Here is a 16453-nt window from a genome sequence, read left to right as displayed (position 1 = left end):
AGAGGATGCTTCATTGGTGGGGGGGGGGGGGGTGGGTGGGGGCGGGGGGGGTGGGGTGTGGGTGTGGGGTGTGGGTGTGGGGGGGGGGGTGTGGGTGGGGGGTGTGGTTGGTGGGTGTGGGGGGGGGGTGTGGGTGGGGGGTGGGGGGGGTGGGGGTGGGGAGATGACGGCCGAAGCGCTGCTTGGACGGATACGGGAGAGGATGGTCCCGAGGTGGGAATGTGCTCCTAGCCATAAGCAAGATATTGCTTCTGGCTCTCGTGTCGTTGGCAATGGGGGTGCGGCACCTTGGGGTGCAGTGCCATGCTCTGGGACCACTGGGAGCCCTCAGCCACCAGTGTTCCTGGCTACCAGCTCCAGGGCCTCTTCCATCTTTTCCAGGTTATACATTATTTGTTGGACAAAAACTCGGTGCCAACTATGTTCTTGGTGCTTAGTAGACTTTTTGCTGCTGGTGAATCTCCCTCATGCCTCCCACAATAGACAAACAAGCACACACCACACCCACACACGCTTTCAGTCCCTCTCAGCTCCCTCTCTCTCTGTCTCCTCTTCTGCGCATGTAATAATGACCCCTGACCTCCTGAATCGCGGTAAACGAGCTTTGCCATGGCATTGCTAAGGACGGCGACACTTTACGGCAGAAGGTCAGAGAGATTTAACGCTCACACCCATTTCATATCACTCGTGGTAACGCCCAATTTCAAAAATGGAGATTTGGGGCTTTGAGAATGGGCGAGAAGCCGGCAATCTGAAAACCCATTTTTGCCACCCCTGCCAGAAATAACACCCATTTTTGGGCGATCTGCACAAAAGTGTAAAATCTAGCCCATGGTCTCTGACTAGTGAGACATCGTCTTATGAAGAATCAGTGAAGTATATTCAGGGACAATTAGATGATGAGAAAACTAAGTGAGAGAAAACAAGGAGATTACTTCTCTCTGTGTCTCAGTTCTGCACAAAAGGTGCTGATGACGGTGATAGGGAAATTGAGGTGAGAGAGGAGAAGCATAAAACGCTGCAGGCTAACCCGCCCGAAAACTCAGCAAAGAGAAGGAAACAAAGCAGGGGATTGGGAGTCAAGAAAAGCTGCTGAGATGACAGTTTAAAAGGCGAGAAAAAAAGAAACTTAAAGTTGAAACAGACACTGAAGCTAACAGCCAGCTTCTGCGCTGAGAAAAATAAAGCACAAGCTTTGCTGAATGAAAAGATCCTAAAAGGATGCTGGACTTTCAGTTTGTGAAAGTGTGTGTTAAAGTGTGTAATTTTTCCTGGCGATGAATGTTTAAGAAGTTACAGTATTCCTTTTTTCTGAAAGTCTGTCTTTGAAAGAAAATGTCTGTTATGTTTGTTTTAACTCCACCCATTTTTCTGAGCATAAAGCTAAAAGCCGCTTAACCCTTTAGAAACATAGAAACATAGAAAGTTACAGTGCAGAAGGAGGCCATTTCGGCCCATCGTGTCTGCGCCGGCTGACAAAGAGCCGCACGGCCTTTGGTCAGCAGCCCTAAAGGTTACATATAAACCTATGAATAAGGACGGAAAGGCAAAGAGCACCCGGCCTAACCAGTCCACCTCACACAACTGCAACACCCCTTATACTGAAACATCTACACTCCATCCCAACGGGAGCCATATGATCTCCTGTTTATCTTTATTTTTATTCGCTCATGTGATGTGGATGTTACTGGCAAGGACAGCATTTATTACCCATCCCTAATTGCCCTTGCAAAAGTGGTAGTGAGCCGCCCCTTTAAATCATGGCAGTCCGTGTGCTGAAGGTACTCCCGCAGTGCTGTTATGGAGGGAGTTACAGGATTTTGACGCAGTGACGATGAAGGAACTTCTAAGTCAGGATGGTGTGTGACTTGGAGGGGAACTTGGAGGGGGTGGTGTTCCCATGTGCCTGCTGCCCTTGTCCTTCTAGGGGGTAGAGGTCGCGGGTTTTGGAGGTGCTGCCAAAGAAGCCTTGGCAAGTTTCTGCAGCGCATCTTGTAGATGGTACATACTGCAGCCACTGTGCACTGGTGGTGGAGGGAGTGAATGTTTAAGCTGCTGCACGGGGTGCAAATTAAGTAGGCTGCCATGTCATGGATGATGTTGAGCTGACTGAGTGTTGTTAGAGCTGGAGTCATCCAGGCAAGTGGAGAGTATTCCATCACACTCCTGACTTGTACCTTGTAGATGGTGGAAAGGCTTTGGGGAGCCAGGAGATACGACACTTGCTTCAGAATACCCAAACTCTGACCTGCTCTTGTTGCCACAGTATTCATGTGGCTGGTTAAGTTTCTGGTCAATGGTGATAGTGGGGATTCGGCAAAGGAAATGCTGTTGAATGTTCAGGAGTGGTGGTTAGACTCACACTTGCCTGGCTCGAATGTTACTTGCCACTTATCAGCCCAAGCCTGAATATCGTCCAGAACTTGCTGCATTCAGGCATGGACTGCTTCATTATCTGAGGAGTTGCGAATGGCACTGAAAACGGTGCTGTCATCAGCGAACATCCCCACTTCTGACCATATGATGGAGGGAAGGTGACTGATGAAGTAGCTGAAGATGGTTGGGCCTAGGACACTGCCCTGAGGAACTCCTGCAGCAAAGCCCTAGGGTTGTGATGATTGACCTTCAGCCTGTGAAGAGTTTTCCCCCTGATTCCGATTGACTTCAGTTTTACTGGGGCTCCTTGATGCCACACTCGGTCAAATGCAGCCTTAATGTCAATGGCAGTCACGCTCACCACACTGCTGGAATTCAGCTCTTTTGTCCATGTTTGGACCAAGGTTGTAATGAGATCTGGAGCCGAGTGGTCCTGTCGGAACCATAACTGAGCATCAGTGAGCAGGTTATTGGTGAGTAAGTGCCGCTTGATCGCACTGTCGACGACACCTTCCATCACTTTGCTGATGATTGAGAGTACACTGATGGAGTGATAATTGGCCAGATTGGATTTGTCCTATTTTTGTGGACAGAACATAATTAGGCAGTTTTTCACATTGTCGGGTAGATGCCAGTGTTGTAGCTGTACTGGAAAGCTTGGCTAGAGGCGCGGCTAGTTCTGGAGCCCAAGTCTTCAGCACGATAGCCGGGATGTTTTCAGGCCCCATAGCCATTGCTGTATACGGTGCACTCAGCTGTTTCATGATATCATGTGGAGTAACTCAAATTCGCTAAAGACTGGCTTCTGTGATGATGGGGACATCAAGAGGAAGCCGATATGGATCATCCACTTGGCACTTCTGGCTGAAGATGGTTGCAAACGGTTCAGCCTAGTCTTTTGCATTCACGTGTTGGGCTCTGCCATCGTTGAGGAATATTCATGGAGCCTCCTCTTCCTGTTCATTGTTTAATGGTCCACCACCATTCACGACTGTTGTGGCAGGACTGCAGAGCTTTGATCCGATCCGTTGATTGTGAGATCGCATAGTTCTGTCTATAGCATGCTGCTTCTGTTGTTTAGCATGTATGTAGTCCTGTGTTAGCTTTCTCAGGTTTCCACCTAGTTTTGAGGTATGCCTGGTGCTGCTCCTGGCATGCTCTTCTACACTCCTCTTGAACCAGGGTTGGTCCCTTGCTTGATGGTAATGGTAGAGTGAGGGATATTCCAGGCCATGAGGTTACAGTTTGTAGAGAAATACAAATCTGCTGCTTCTGATGGCCCACAGCGCTTCATGAACACCCAGTTTTGTGCTGCTAGATCTGTTCTGAATCTATCCCATTTAGCATGGTGGTAGTGCCACACAAAACGAAGGAGGGTGCCCTCAGTGTGAAGACGGGACTTTGTCTCCACAATGATTGTGTGATGGTCACTGCTACTAATGCTGTCATGGACAGATGCATCTGTGACAGGTAGTTTGGTGAGAACGAGGTTAGGTGGGTTGTTCCCTCGTGTTGGTTCTCTCACCACCTGCTGCAGACTCAGTCTGGCAGCTACATCCTTCAGGACTCGGCCAGCTCAGTCAGTAGTGGTGCAACTGAGCCACTCTTGGTAATGGACATTGAAGTGTCCCATCCAGAGTACATTCTGTGCCCTTGCTACCCTCAGTGCTTCTTCCAAGTTGTGTTCAACATGGAGGAGTACTGATTCATCAGCTGAGGGAGGGCAGTAGGTGGTAATCAGCAGGAGGTTTCCTTGCTCATGCTTAACCTGAAGCCACGAGACTTCATGGGATCCAGAGTCAATGTTGGAAACTCCCAGGGCCACTCCCTCCCTTAATTGGGGTGCCAGTTAAGCGGGCTGTCATGTCCTGAATGGTGTCGAGCTTATTGAGTGTTGTTGGAGCTGCACTCATCCAGGCAAGTGGAGAATATTCCATCACACTCCTGACTTGTGCCTTGTAGATGGCGGAAAGGCTTTGGGGAGTCAGGAGATGAGACGCTTGCCGCAGAATACCTAGCCTCTGACCTGCTCTTGTTGCCATAGTATTTATGTAGCTCGTTAAGTTTCTGGTCAATGCTGATGGTGGGGATTCGGCGAAGGTTGAATGTCAAGGAGTGGTGGTTAGACTCTCGCTTGCCTGGCTCGAATGTTACTTGCCACTTATCAGCCCAAGCCTGAATATCGTCCAGAACTTGCTGCATTCAGGCATGGACTGCTTCATTATCTGAGGAGTTGCGAATGGCACTGAAAACGGTGCTGTCATCAGCGAACATCCCCACTTCTGACCATGTGATGGAGGGAAGGTGACTGATGAAGCAGCTGAAGATGGTTGGGCCTAGGACACTGGCCTGAGGAACTCCTGCAGCAACGCCCTGGGGTTGTGATGATTGGCCTTCAGCCTGTGGAGAGTTTTCCCCCTGATTCCGATTGACTTCAGTTTTACTGGGGCTCCTTGATGCCACACTCGGTCAAATGCAGCCTTAATGTCAATGGCAGTCACTCTCACCGCACCTCTGCAATTCAACTCTTTTGACCATGTTTGGACCAAGGTTGTAATGAGGTCTGGAGCCGAGTGGTCCTGTCGGAACCCAAATGGAGCATTGGTGAGCAGGTAATTGGTGAGTAAGTGCCTCTTGATAGCACTGTCGACGAAACCTTCCATCACTTTGCTGATGATTGAGAGTACACTGAGGGGCTGATAATTGGCCAGATTGGATTTGTCCTATTTTTGTGGACAGAACATACCTGGGCAGTTTTTCACATTGTCGGGTAGATGCCAGTGCTGTAGCTGTACTGGAACAGCTTGGCTAGAGGCACGACTAGTTCTGGAGCACAAGTCTTCAGCACGACAGCCAGGATGTTATCAGACCCCATAGCCTTTGCTGTATCCAATGCGCTTAGCCATTTCATGATATCACGTGGCGTGATTCGAATCGGCTGAAGACTGGCTTTTGTGATAATGGGGACCTCAAGAGGAGACTGATATGGATTATCCACTCGGCACTTCTGGCTGAAGATGGTTGCAAACGCTTCAGCCTAGTCTTTTGCACTCATGTGCTGGGCTCTGCCATCATTGAGGATGGGGATATTCATGGAGCCTCCTCTTTCTGTTAATTGTTTAAAGGTCCACCACCATTCATGACTATTTGTGGCAGGACTGAAGAGCTTTGATCCGATCCGTTGATTGTGAGATCGCATAGTTCTGTCTATAGCATGCTGCTTCTGTTGTTTAGCATGTGTGTAGTCCTGTGTTACAGCTTTCTCAGGTTTCCACCTCATTTTTAGGTAAGCCTGGTGCTGCTCCTGGCATGCTCTTCTACAATCCTCATTGAACCAGGGTTGGTCCCCTGGCCTGATGGTAAGGGTAGAGTGAGGGATATGCCGGGCCATGTGGTTACAGATTGCAGATTGTGGTGAAATATAAATCTGCTGCTTCTGATGGCCCACAGCGCCTCATGAATGCCCAGTTTTGAGCTGCTAGATCTGTTCTGAATCTATCCCATTTAGCACAGTGGTAGTGCCAGACAACAAGATGGAGGGTGTCCTCAGTGTGAAGACGGGACTTTGTCTCCACAATGATTGTGTTGTGGTCACTGCTAACAATGCTGTCATGGACAGATCCATCTGTGACAGGTAGTTTGGTGAGGATGAGGTTAGATAGGTTGTTCCCTTGTGTTGGTTCTCTCACCACCTGCTGCAGGCCCAGTCTGGCAGCTATGTCCTTCAGGACTCAGCCAGCTTGGTCTGCAGTGGTGCTACTGAGTCACTCTTGGTGATGGACATTGAAGTCCCCCACCCAGAGGACATTCTGTGCCCTTGCTACTCTCAGTGCTTCTTCCAAGTGGTGTTCAACATGGAGGAGTACTGATTCATCAGCTGAGGGAGGGTGGTAAGTGGTAATCAGCATGAGGTTTCATTGCCCATGCTTGACCTGAAGCCATGAGACTTCATGGGATCCAGAGTCAATGTTGAGGATTCCCAGGGCCACTTCCTCCCTCCCGATTGTATACCACTGTGCCGACACCTCGGGTGGGTCTGTCCTGCCAGTGGGACACGACATACCCAGGGATGGTGACGAAGGAGTCTGGGGCATTGGCTGAAAGATAAGATTCTGTTAGGCTGTTGCTTAACTCGTCTGTGGGACAGCTTTCCCAATTTTGGCACAAGTCCGCAGATGTTAGTGAGGAGGACCTTGCAGAGTTAACTGGGCTGCGTGCGCCATTGTCATGTCCAAAGCCGTCGCCGAGCTCGATGCCGGGTGGTCCGTCCGGTTTTATTCTTTTTATTGTTTCTCGTAGCATTTTCTTTTACAACTGAGTGGCTTGCTAGGCTATTTCAGAGGGCAGTTAAGATTCAGTCACATTGCTGTGGGTCTGGAGTCACATATAGGGCAGACCAGGTAAGGACAGCAGATTTCCTTCCCTGAACGACATTAGAGAACCAAATGGGTTTTTACGACAATCCAATAGTTTCACGGTCACCATTACTGACCACGAGCTTTTTATTCCAGGTTATGTTTTTGTTTAATGAACTGAATTTATATTGCACAGCTGCCATGGTGGTATTTGAACTCATGTCTCTGGATCATTAGCCCATGTCTCTGGATTACTCGTCTAGTAACATAACCACTATGCTACCATTCCCACTGTAGTCTTGTGTTGAATTATGGAAGTTTTAAGAAAGTGTGAATGTGTTGAGTATGTTCATTTCAATTGAGGATTGTGCACCTAGAATTGCAGAGAACTTTGTGATCTACATTTTAAGTTAAAGATGCTACTGTGGAAAAAGCACTGTCTTCTTAATGTAGTGACGGAAAGTCCGTGACCCCCCACCCTCTAATGTTTTGACAAGTAAGAAGTAACCACAAATGGTCAATGGTGTTGAAAGCAAAATAAATGAGTCCATATTGAAATAAAGCACAGAGAAAGGGAAAGATTCTGTCCCTTTTCTACTCTCAGTGCAGTGTCTCTTTAAACAAAAGCCCGTAGGAATGTAACGGAGCCACAAGCTGACTGAAGCCCTGCCTTTTTTCCTTTGTAAAGAATGTTAATGATTTTTGTTTAAATATGAAAATAATTTTTTCTCCAGTTATAGTCAGTATTTTTACAGTCATTTGGAAAGGTACCGGAAGAGCAAAAGAGAAATATGACATAATTTACTGCTTTTTTTGTAAGCATGTGCTATTTTGTTTTATTTTATATATTCTGTATTGTGTTTAGTTAATAAGATATTGGTCTGAATTAAATTGGAGTTATTGGGGTTAACCTACCTATTAAATTGCAAAACCCAGAAATTTTATTGTGGCCATGGTGAAATTCTTGTTATTATAAATTTGTGTGGAAGTCTCTGATTCCAGACATGAGTCATCCACATCAATAATTGGCATTTTTTTAAATCCTGACCAATTTCAGTACTTAATGCTGAAGGTGATTTTTGATTCATTTTCGTGATACTGTATTGTGTGATTAGAAAGAAAGAAAGAGGGTGAATGCTGTTGCTGTGTGTGTGATATCAGGCAAAAGTTTTAAAATATATTTGAAAGCTGCAAGAAGTTGTGTACACAATCTGACATTGATCGATGATATGTGGATTTGTCTTCTCTTGAAAAAAGAGAGGTTAACTGCACAAGCAGTCGTGTGTTTTGTTGACATTTGGGGCATTTTTAAGTTTGAAGTTTTTTTACATTTGAGTAAATGTTTCTCCACATTAATAGAAGGCTATCAGAAATTAACAAATGGCAAATTAACCCATTGGACTCACAGGAAAGCCATATGGATTTTCTGGGGGCGGGGGGGGGGGTTCTTTTAAGCAGAAGGCCATATGAATCTCAATGAGTTTCACGGACACCCTCAAAGCCTCCTTGATAAAGTGCAACATTCCCACCAACACCCGGGAATCCCTGGCCAAAGACCACCCTAAGTGGAGGAAGAGCATCCAGGAGGGTGCTGAGCACCTCGAGTCTCGTTGCTGAGAGCATGCAGAAACCAAGCGCAGGCAGCGGAAGAAGCGTGCGGCAAACCAAACTCCCCACCCACCCTTTCCTTCAACAACTGTGTCCCATCTGTGACAGAGACTGTTATTCCCATATTGGACTGTACAGTCACCTGAGAACTCACTTTTAGCGTGGAAGCAAGTCTTCCTCGATTTCGAGGGACTGCCTATGATGATGAATGGTGCAAGATTACCAATAGGGGTTATTTGATAAAAAATGACTTCAAGGTGTTACAGAGCTTGAACTTTACTGGAAAAGTGCAGTAGAAGCTCAAGTAATGTCAGACTTTACCTCCTTATCTGCCAACATCAATAGATTTTGACTGTTGCAGCGTGGTGAGAAAGAATTGAACTTAAGACTGCCTTTCCAATTGTTATCTTCCGAGACACATTGCCCGAGGGGAAAGATAAACGACGTGCATCCAAATGCAATTGCTACTTTTGTTTTCTTTTGTAAAATCACAAGCGTGGACATAATTTGTTTGCAAATTTAAAATGGATGAGATAAATTGATACGAGCTGCTGTTCAAGCACTCAGGAAGGCAAATTTACATGCAATTTAAGGGGATAATTACATTTTATTTTTGGGAATGTCCAGTCTACGTGGTTTCACCAAAATGTGTGTTAAAACAAGTTTTTTTTGGGGGGGGAGGAGATTGTTGTGTTGAAGGTAACTAATGTCCTTCATCTGGAGGCTGAATTGCTCTCTGGCATATTTAGTGGAATAAAAAGTCCAATAAGAGTTTAATTAGAATGAACAAGAGTGCGTTGATAACTTGAATTGATTTGGGAAGTTTGTTAATTGGTATTGATCATATTGTATTGGACATTAAAGTTTCTCCAGGGCTCCTGAATGAGATGAAGGGTAATGTAATGGGAATTTTTCTTAAATCATTTTCCGAGGTGATTATGGATGATTTGCAGGAACTCGAACAGATATTCGGGAAAGATGTGTCAGTGCCACCGTGCGTAACATGAAAAGATTTTCAATTTGGTATCAATGTAAATTCTATTGAAAGTCATAAAAGTGTTGGCGAGAATCATTAATTGACATGTTTCTCTTGGAGATGTTTGTGCCTTTGCCTATACTGAACAAGGAGAACATTATCTCAATAGCTGGGCCACTACCCTAAACATTGGGACAATGCAGAGGGAGATGAGAAAAAACCTCCGATCTTCTCATAAGATAACTTGAAAGGCCAGGAATGGCTTATTCTGTAGGGTGTTTGTTTTGTTCACTCTACTCTGATTCTTAGACCTTGGGACTTTTCGTGGGAAAGGACAACACGTGGCACAAAATTTTAGGCTTAACCCAGTGTCCATTTTATTATGCAGCAAAAAACGACTAAAAGCTACAGTACCAGACTGCTGAGAGAAATTTGACTTTAGACATACAATCACCATTCCTAGCTATAGCTATTGTAGGTTCGTGGTCATTGGTTCCTGACCAGTTGGTTCTCCTTCTGTCCATTCTCTGCAGTGCCTGTTCCTTTCGTGTCCTTCTGTCTCTTCCTCCTGCTTCTGTGTTCCTTCCTGTGTTCTCTGCTTGCTGTTGCTTCCCCTTGTGTGTCTGTGCCTGTATATTTATATCCAGGTTTTAAATAAGTTTCCCGCTGGGACGAAATTTGTGTTTTCGATCTGATTATAAGTTTGAATGGCTACTAATTTGCACGCGGAGTAGACAATGCAAAAGATATTTCCTTATGCTGAAACGTTGTTAGCCCAAAAATTTGTACTTCATGGGGGTCCTTTGATATTTGATCTTATTAAAGACTCGATGTCTCCAGTGGCTGTTTTCCCCACCCTGGTCAATCAAGTTCAGGGCCTTACGTAACAACTCCATTGTTGTTATGCATGAAGTCAGTTTTGGTTCCTGACCACAGGATGTCCTTAATTGTCCAGTTTAATGCCAAAGCATGTATCAATCAATTTTTAGTTCAAGATCTACATTTTTCTGAAGATTAGTAACCTTATAGTATTTGATGTTGAGTGTGGTACGCTACTGGGATGTGTAAAATGTGATATGTTGTGTATGAGGAAAATAGCATGCCGACAAGCACGGTGAAGATGCACTGAAGAACGAGTCTCAGTCATGCTCAATTATTTGACAACAGTACAACATTCCAAGGAATTATATTGCTTGTACTAATAATCCTAATATGTTACTTATGATATTTAACTAAATGTTTGAATGAAAGGGCAAGTAGGTTAAACTCGCTGCATTAATGAAGAAATAATTGTGTAATTGCGAGGAGTCGGAAAGGCGGGGACTGGAAGAATGTAACGAGTTAATACCGATAAGCTTTTGCAAAACTAAGCTATTTTGCAAATAAGCCATTTTTGCAGGAGAAAGCGTTAAACCGGTAGATGCATTCTGTTATCAATTAAAACCGTTACAAAGCCAATGTCACAGACATGTCAAGAGGAATAAAAGGATGTTGGGTGACGTGAGGAACTTAAAGAGATGCCTGGTGTGCTGAGCTCAAGAGGTGCAGAATTGCTGGTAAAGCAAAAACAAACAATAGTTTAAACATGATGTGGAAAAACACAATTGGACCTTTCAAGTCAGCTGATCAGAATTTTGGGAGATAGAAGAGGGATTGTGAACATTCAGTGCAGATGTAGAGAGAAGGGCCACAGTATCTGTAGAGGCGAATTCATGCTAGCCAAATGCGCTTAATGCCTCTCTGATATGCTGGTATTGAAGAGCGGATCCATGCTGGGGAAAGCCTAACGCTATTCTCTGCTAGTGAGACAACCGCCGGACCGGATTACAGAGACATCACACGCTAGTCTGTCTAGTGACGAAATTTGGTAATATCCTTCAGAACTGTAAATTACTGTCTGTTAATAATATTTGCTGGCTGTATTGATTTCCATTGTATACCAATAAAACATCTACCATAAAACATTGCCAATATGGAGTCACTTCCGAATCATTAAGTTTGAGCAGCAGTCCTTGTGGTGAAGGTACTCCCACAGTGCTGTTGGGAAGGGAGTTCCAGGATATTGACCTAGCGGCGATGAAGGAATGGCGATATATTTCAAACTCCAAGAACATAAGAAGTGTGTAACTTTGAGGGGAACTTGCAGGTGATGGTGTTCCCATGTGCCTGCTGCCCTTGTATCTGATGTTAAGTAGGGTTGTAAGTCTGTGGAATTTGCTGCCTCAGAGAGCTGTGGAAGCTGGGACATTGAATAAATTTAAGACAGAAATAGACAGTTTCTTAAACGATAAGGGGTTATGGGGAGTGGGCTGAGAAGTGGAGCTGAGTCCATGATCAGATCAGCCATGATCTTATTGAATGGCGGAGCAGGCTCGAGGGGCCATATGGCCTACTCCTGTTCCTATTTCTTATGTTCTTATGTTATGTTCTTGTCCTTCTACATGGTTGAGGTTGCGGATTTGGGAGGTGCTGCAGAAAAACCTTGGAGAATTGTTGCATTTCATCTTGTGGATGGTACATACTGCAGCCACAGTGCACCAGAGGTGGAGGGAGTGAATGTTTAAGATGGTGGATGGGGTGCCAATCAAGTGGGTGGTATTGTCCTGGATAATTTCGAGCTTCTTGAATGCTCTTAAATGTCATGCTTGGCTCAACTTCAATCGTTACTGGTGGTAAAGCATTTCATATCCTAATAACCCATTTTTGCGAAATTCCTTCTAATCTCCCTTATATATTTTTACAACTGATCTTATGCCCCGTATTACTGATTCACTGGAAATATTTCATCATTTACTCTCAAATTCTTCCTGTCATGTTTTTGGGCATTTACACAAGATATATTCTTCAGTTCAGCATCACTGACCATCCCAGTAAGCAGACCCCACATCCCCTTGATCTACAGTGTGCTTTGATCAGTCCAATATCTAACTAAGAGGCAGGGATCGCAACAAATCTGCTTAATGTGTACACCAGCTACTGGCATGTAGCACATGCCATCATGTGATTCTTCTACCCTCAAAAGGTGAAGTCTTATCAAACTGTGTCCCAGGCTCTAAATCAACAAATATTTCACTTAAATAGAACAGGTAAATAAAAAGTATAAGAAGCTTCACTGCCCTCCTCAATACATTAAATAATAAAGATGCCTCTCACTTTCTCTCTAAACAAAGGCTTTAAAACAGACACTTACGCTGTGAAGACTGCCACAGCATTCAAGTCAGTCGTTGGCAATGGCAATGAAGTCTATGATTGAATGTAATGATGCCCATCTTATTAAGATCTTAGCTATTCCACTGTGCTCGTTTAAACCTGTGAGACCCACTGCATCTAGCGCGTCTGTCGCATGAGCTCAGGGCCTTTCGTTTTAGGAATGCCCCATGTGGCCTTGAGTATTACCCTCACCTGCTGGCTCCAGAAATGAAAAATAGAAGCCCAAAATTCAATGTAGACAAAAATAGCTTTCTGGCGTACTTTGATTATTGTGATCTTTCCTCCATCACTCTGCTCCAGTGGAAACCAGCCTTCGGTTTTTAAAGTCGCGACTGATAATTATATCCTCTCATCCCTTTTATTACCCTAGTAAATCCCTGTGAATTAGTACGTTGTGAAACCCATGTCCAGATCATTTAGGTATAAAGTGAACAAGAAGGGTTCCAACAAGGATATATGGGCCATGCCACTACCTCCATTTTGCCAATCCAAAAACCATCCACTTACATGGTCAGTAATTTCCTCAAAGAATTCAATAAAAGTTGTCAACGCAATCTGCCGCTAATGAATTCTTGTTGACAATCCCTAAAAACCGAAGGCTGGTTTCACTATTACATAAATGATGATGACACCGTTAGTCTGTTAACTAAATCTGGCTCATTACTCATTATTAATTCTAAAATAGCCTGCTCTCTTGATGGTTCTGGGACATATTGGGGCAATTTTTGCTTGCCAACGCACTCGGAGCGGGGTCCGCTAGCCCCCGGGAAACCCGGAAGTAAATGTAGCGTCTGTCAGTGGCTTTTTAACCCAGCCACTGCATCTGCATCTGACTTCCGGGTTTCCCGACCAATTAGGTTGAAGCGGGGGTCATGGTGATGCGCATGAGTCGATTTCGACTCCTGTATTTGAATGGATACTGCAAACATGACAGGTGATGCATTCTGGAGGTGGGACAGCAAAAGAAACAGCTGTGACAATGGAGTCCCAGTGAGGCAAGTCTGCACCTCACTTTGGTGATGCCTGCCTAGAATGGGCTGCTGAGGGCAGTAAGGGCCCACGGTGAGATACTGTTCCTACTAACAGCAGGAAGAGGCCTGCCAGTGAGACCAGGAAGGTGTGGCTGGAGGTGGCTCATGAGGTGAGCAGCAGGAGTGTGGTGCCATGCTCCTGGATTCAGTGTCCAAAGCGGTTCATGACCTAACCAGGGAAGGAAAGGTGAGTACAGTGGTACTTTCAACTACATCGTGATGTGTGAATTACCCTAATCCCCTCACTCTGTCTGATGTGTGAATCACCCTAACCCCCTCACTCTGTCTGATGTGTGAATCACCCTAACCCCCTCACTCTGCCTGATGTGTGAATCACCCTAAACCCCTCACTCTGCCTGATGTGAGAATCACCCTGACCCACTCACTCTGCCTGATGTGTGAATCACCCTAACCCCCTCACTCTGTCTGATGTGTGAATCACCCTAACCCCCTCACTCTGCCTGATGTGTGAATCACCCTAAACCCCTCACTCTGCCTTCTCAAGCCTACTCCAGCACATCACTCCTCACACCCACTTACCTTACAGATGCATCCATCCCTCTCTGTCTCTGCACTTCCTCACATCCCCATCTGTCCATCCACCACTGACCCTCACCCTCATCCTTATGCAGTGCCATGCCTCTCCCTCATAGTCACCCTCAACCAATGCTCTCCATCCATCCATTCAACACATGCTCTCACTCATAGATCTCTTTCCCTCCTTGCAGGAGGAGAGAGCAGAGAACAACGGGGTGAGGCAGAGAACAGGAGGTAGCCCTTCAACAATATCACAACTGACACCTGCAGAGGAGGAGTGCTGGCTACCAGCGGAGTCAGGGCCTACCTGGCTGTCGGAGATCAGGGCGTCCCACCTACCCAGTGACTGAATTAAATATCATAGAGCCACATGGCATACAACACCCACTCATGCTGACTTGATGTCAGCAGCGAGTGAAATATGATCATGTGCATAACGCTCACTTACACCTTTTTAGCTAGACAGTTCTAATTCATGTCTTTAATCTCCCACGGGGGCTTCAAGAGTCCCACAGGAGGTGGTCCAGGAGGTCAACGACAACTCCTCAGAGGAGGTCACTCACTCTGAGGCTGTACCGTCACAGGACTCATGCAGATCATGCACCAGCTCAGAGACTCACACTTTGGTGGGACCGGTAAGGAAGTTAGTTGGGTTTTCCCCCGGTGACTCACACATCCCAAGTGAGCAAGAGCAGATAGTAGAGACAAGGACAGCAGTGGAGGGTCCACTCTGGAGACCGCAGGACATGACAGGCTCTGCTCAGCTGGACACAGATGCTGAACTTTAGGGGCCCTCGACAAAGAGAATACTTAGAATCATAGAATCATAGAATGGTTAGACCACAGAAGGAGGCCATTCGGCCAGTCGAGCCCATGCCAGCACTCTGCAAGAACACTTCAGCTAGTCCCTCTCTCCCGCCCTTTCCCCGTAGCCCTGAAAATATTTTTCCTTCAGGTACTTATCCAATTCCCTTTTGAAAGCCACAATTGAATCTGCCTCCACCACCCTTTCAGGCAGCGCATTCCAGATCCGAACCACTCGCTGCGTAAAAAAGTTTTTCCTGATTACGCCTTTCTGCCAATCACCTTAAATCTGTGTCCTCTGGTTCTCGACCTTTCCACCAATGGGAACAGTTTCTCTCTCTCTACTCTGTCCAGAACCCTCATGATTTTGAACACCTCTATCAAATCTCCTCTCAACCTTCTCTGCTCCAAGGAGAACAACCCCAGCTTCCCCAGTCTATCAACGTAACTGAAGTCCCTCATCCCTGGAACCATTCTTGTAAATCTTTTCTGCACCCTCTCTAAGGCCTTCACATCCTTCCTAAAGTGTGGTACCCAGAATTGGACATAATACTCCAGTCAAGGCAGAATCAGTGTTTTATACAGATTCATCATAACTTACTTACTTTTGTACTCTTTGCCTCTATTTTTGAATCCCAGGATCCCCTAAGCTTTTTTAACCGCTTTTGCAACCTGCCCTGCCACATTTAATGATTAGTGCACACGTACTCCGAGGTCTCTCTGTTCATACGCTTCCTTCTGGAGCAGCAGCAGACAATGTGCGATGTACTGGCAGGTGTTCTAACCACTGTGCAGGCTTGCGGAGGGATCGCTGGGATCCGTCTCCAGCATGAGAGCCATGATGTCACTGGCCTTTGCGATGATGTCTCCACCCATGGAAAGAGTGGGCGCCTACACGGAGCATCAAACGGGCCAATCACACGAATGTATGTAGGCCCTCACCAATGGCTTGCACACTCTGGACGCCGCCTTAAATAGGATTGGTGAAACCCCAGCCTTGGCCGTTCATCACCCCACTGATCTGCAGCAAAGTGTCTCCCGCTCATTGCTGGCCGGGAAGCGTGGCTGGGCCGTGAGAGCGATGATGGTGAAAGGGGACATGGAAGTGGGGACTCGGCTCAAAGCACTTCCACTTCTCACCCAATACCCCCCGTCAGTCAGTACCCCACATGCTGCCTCACGTCCCGATGGCTGAGTCTGCCCCTGCACAGGTGGAGGAGGAGCAGTCTTTGGCATGGTCCTCACAGGCTCCACAACCCAGAGGACAATGGCCAAGGGCATCTCAGCAGCCGCAGCAGGGAAGTGAGCAGCCTGCCTCTACCTCTGCTGAAGGCACAGGGGTCGCTCCACGTGGAGGAGTTAGGAAGAGGAAGAGTAAAGATTTGTAGTTAAGTTTCTGTTTCATTTTTGAGCCACATAAATATTGGGGTAGAAATTGCGGTCGGCAATTCCTCCGACCTGCAAAAAAATCTATGAATTTACCCGGTGGTCAGGGAGGTACGGAGACTCGCGGTCCTGGGCCTCTCCAGGTACCCGCGGGTAGAGGCCCATGTATC

The sequence above is a fragment of the Pristiophorus japonicus genome, chromosome 15 (genome assembly GCF_044704955.1).
Source record: "Pristiophorus japonicus isolate sPriJap1 chromosome 15, sPriJap1.hap1, whole genome shotgun sequence".
Classification (NCBI taxonomy): domain Eukaryota; kingdom Metazoa; phylum Chordata; class Chondrichthyes; family Pristiophoridae; genus Pristiophorus; species Pristiophorus japonicus.
Note: the sequence above shows the minus strand (reverse complement) of the source record.